Source organism: Elephas maximus, chromosome 5 (genome assembly GCF_024166365.1).
Source record: "Elephas maximus indicus isolate mEleMax1 chromosome 5, mEleMax1 primary haplotype, whole genome shotgun sequence".
NCBI classification, from domain to species: domain Eukaryota; kingdom Metazoa; phylum Chordata; class Mammalia; order Proboscidea; family Elephantidae; genus Elephas; species Elephas maximus.
Window position 1 is genome coordinate 87,255,178 of NC_064823.1, and position 4,445 is coordinate 87,259,622.

Sequence of the window (4,445 nt, forward strand, 5' to 3'; positions counted from 1 at the left end):
CTGAGCCTGATTTTCTCTTCTGTAAAATGAAGATCATATTACTTACTCACAGAGATGTTGGGAAGGTTAAATAAGAAATGTAAGTAAAGCCTTTAAAACAGGGTCTGGCATAGAGTTAAGTCAATTATTTAATAATTATTAGCCATTTTATTTTGGCAGAATAACTGGTGTATAAGTTTAATAAAAGCAGACTTAATTGAGGAAAAAAATTTTTCATCCTGTCTTCAGCATTTGAAGGTTTGTTGGGTCTTTTCAGTCTTGGTGAGGGTGAGTTGGTAAAAACATTTGCCTTTTAGGAATTGCAGATTGTATGCTACCTTGAAGAGAAAACCTGAAAATTTCCAGATGTGTCATGGTTTTAACACCTGTTCTGAATGTATCTCTTACTATGTTTTGCATGCAGAAATTTCTGAGGATCATTATATTTTTGTCAGGTTCCTTCACAGAGATGTTTTACAAGAATATATACTTACCCATTGTAGGTAGAGAAAAAGAGAGTGGTAGGGCCCAAATCAGAATTTTCACAAATTATTCTCCAGAAAGGACCATAATCAGCCAAGGGAGTCACCAAAATAAAATGCTCTGTAGTCTAAATTGCTAGCTTTCTCCTTTCTCGTTAGTCAAGATACCTTGTTGTTGTTAGGTGCCACCGAGTCGGCTCTGACTCATAGCAAACGTATGTACAACAGAACAAAACACTGCCTGGTCCTGCGCCAGCCTCACCATCCTTGTTATGCTTGAGCCCACTGGTGTAGCCACTGTGTCAGTCCATCTCGTACAGGATCTTCCTCTTTTTCTCTGACCCTCTACTCCACCAAGTGTAATGTCCTTCTCCAGAGACTGGTCTCTCCTGATAACATGTCCAAAGTATGTGAGACAAAGTTTCGCCATCCATGTATAAATACGGACATGCTCTGGAATCTTGCAGTGTATTGGCTCTTTTGTTCCTCTCCATTTTTAAAAACAATTCTGTTTATGCTTTATGTCATTAATTAAGTGGCAGTATAATGAATACAGAAAATCAGCTGAAATATGAGTGCTTTAAAATTTACGGGTAAGGATATTTATGAGCTTTTCCTTTAAAGGTGGTTGGTACTCCAAGTTGCTAGTTTCTTATGCTTTTAGCATTTGGATCAATAAGATAATCACAGCTCTGCACAAGATCTAGTGGCCTAAAGGGCTGATTCAGCTGCTACACACATTTAGGGAAGGCAAGATTATAAAAACAAGCTTAAACATGTTGCTCCTTTTGAAAACACGTACAGCATCTTTCTATGCTGTTTTAAAGTAACAAAATCCAAGACACTATAATTAAGAATCAAGCTCCATTAATTTTCTTGTGAACTAAAACAGATACTTTTTAACTCTTATCTACTTTTTTTTTTTTATTATTATTGTGCTTTAGGTGAAAGTTTACAGAGCAAATTAGATTCCTGTTCAATAGTTTGTTTGGAAAATATTGCATGGCCTTGGTTTCATCCCCTTACAATGTATTAGCACTCTCCCTATTTATGCCCTGGGTTCCCCATTGCCTTTAGTCCTGATTTTCTACCCCTTTTTGCCTGCCTTCCTCTTTGCTTCTGGGCAAATATTGCCCTTTTTATCTTGTATAATGGGTTGTTCTAAGGATCACGTTCCTCTCAGATGTTATTGTTTATTTTATGGGCTTGTCTATTTGGCTGGAAGATGGTCCCTGGAAATGGCTTTAATTCCAGGTCAGAAGGGTGTCTTAAGGAGTTCCTCCAGTCTCTATATCAGGTCAGTAAGTCTGGTCTTTTTTGTGAATTTGTTCTACATTTTTCTCCCACTCTGTCTGGGACCCTCTGTTGTGATCCCAGTCAGAGAGGTAGTAGTGGTAGCTGGGCACCATCTAGTTATTCTGGTCTTGGGGTCATGTAGGCTGTTTCATCTACATTTTCATTTTAGTTATCCCTGCTTGTTTCAAAACACTTTAGTAAGCTTAAAGATGGATACTTAGAATATATTACAAAACTTTTTAGAGGTCAGTGTCATGGATGATAGTGTACTTGTAGCATAAGCTCTTAGGGCTGTGATCATAGAAAAATACCACTTGGGAAGGGTGGATATTCTTTTCAATATAATATGTGTGTTCATTATGATTCTAAAGTAATGGTTTTCTTGAACCCTTTCTTTTACACTGTGCTGTTCATGGAAAAAAGTCTTATGTGAAAACAAGAAGCCACTCAATTTCTTAAGACTTCACGTTAAACTGATTTTAATAAATGCAAATATTTAATTAGTATAATGCTTCATTATGAAAGCTCGATTAAGAGTCTACTGTTCCTTACTTCTGAATTACTACTAGGCTTTGATGACTATTGTTATTGGCTTTTTGGTTTATTTTTCCAAAACGTTAATTACCAAAATACTTAGTCAACTTATATTTCCTCTCCGTGTGTATTATACTCTTAAGAAATTTAAGCACTATATATAGTCTAAATCACACTATTAATGGCAGTTTTCTTTGAGTTGCAGAAATATGGACGTATTTTTTCATCTGTATTTGCAGAGAGTCTATAACATATGTGCTACTTTTATAAAAGAAAATAAAACATTGGGGGGTTATTTTGATAATGATATCTTTTTTATGAAGATCTACTATTAGCAAAGTTGTGTTCCTTGGGTATACTGTGGGAAGTAGAATTCAAGTGAGTGGCATAAATGGTTTGGGCACAACTGCTAACCTAAAGGTTGGTGATTTGAACCTACCCAGTGGTGCCGTGGAAGAAAGTCCTGGCAGTCTGCTTCTGTAAAAGGTTGCTCAAGAAAACCCTGTGGAGGTCTGTTCTATTCTGTAACGTATGGGTTCACCATGAGTTAGAATCTCCTCAACCACAACTTTTTTTTTTTTTAACTCTAGACGAGCTTCTCATTTTTGTGTCTATGTAGAATGTTTACTATCTTAAATGCTTAACTTCTGTGACTACTCAGTTTGTCCCAATTCACTTGCTCTTTTCCTGAAATTCTTGTACTGTGCTTCTTACATTTCTCTCAAATCTGTCACTTAATTTGTCCTCTTTGCTTTCATTTAAATCTTCACTGTTTTATTGCAAAGGACTCCTAGCTGGTTTCTCTGCCTCTAGTTTTAATCCATTCCAGTTCTATTGCTATACAGCAGTTAGAATGGGTAGTTTACGTTTTGAAATGTTAAGCTTATTATGTCATACTGTTCTTAAAAACCTTGGTTGGCTTCTCCGTATCTGAGATAAAATCTAAGCTCCTTAACTACCCAGTGAGTTCTTTCATGATCTAACCCTTCCCTCTGTTGTGTAGCCACCTAGTCAATTCTGACTCATACTGCCCCATATGACAGACTGCCTATATAGAACTGCCCCGTAGGGTCTCCAAGCCTGTAATTTTTATGGAAACAGATTGCCACATCTTTCTCCTGGGGAGCGGCTGGTGGGATCAAACCACCAACCTTTCAGTTAGTAGCCAAGCATTTAACCACTGTACTGCGCTACCTTCCATTATCATCTTTCACTCATGAGAAGGCATGGTAGAAAGATAATAATGAAAGGTAGGGCAGTACAGTGGTTAAATGCTTGGCTACTAACTGAAAGGTTGGTGGTTCGATTCCACCAGTTCCGACTCGACGGCACTAGGTTTAGGTTACCATGCCTTACCCCTACCTACACCCTGTACATACTTCTACTAAAATCTTGTTGCCTTTGGATAAACTTCAGTATGTTTGGCTTTTCTCAGCTTTCTACCCCCACCCCTTCCTCCCAAGATTCTATTCAAACAGATCTTCCATGAGACCTTCTCTGACCTCCCTACTAGAAAGAAAAAAGGCACACCTGTTGCAGTTGAGTGGATTCCAACTCATGGCGACCCCATGTGTTACAGAGTAGAACTGCTCCATAGAGTGTAATCTTTACTAAAGTGGTTCGAACCACCAACCTTTAAGGCTAGCAGCCAATTGCAAACTGCTTTCGCCTCTCAGGGACCCTCCCTACTTGAGAACTACATGTCTTTCAGAGGTCCTACATCATCCTAACTATTTAAACAGTAATCATTCTAATTGCTATATGTCTATCTCCTCTACTTCAAGGGTGTGCTAGTCATCTAGTGCTGCTATAACAGAAATACCACAAGTGGATGACTTTAACAAAAAGAAATTTATTTTCTCACAGTCTAGTAGGTTACAAGTCCAAATTCAGGGCATCGGCTCCAGGGAAAGGCTTTCTCTTTCTGTCAGCTCTGCAGGAAGGTCCTTGTCCTCAATCTTCCTCTGGTGCCGAGACCCCATATCCAAAGGATGTGCTCTGCTCCTGGTGCTGCTTTCTTGGTGATATGAAGTCCCCAACTTTCTGCTTCCATTTCCTTTTATCTCTTGAAGGATAAAAGGTGGTACAGGCCCCATCCCAAGGAAAACTCCCTTTATATTGGATCAGGGAGGTGACCTGAGCAAGGCTCTTGTT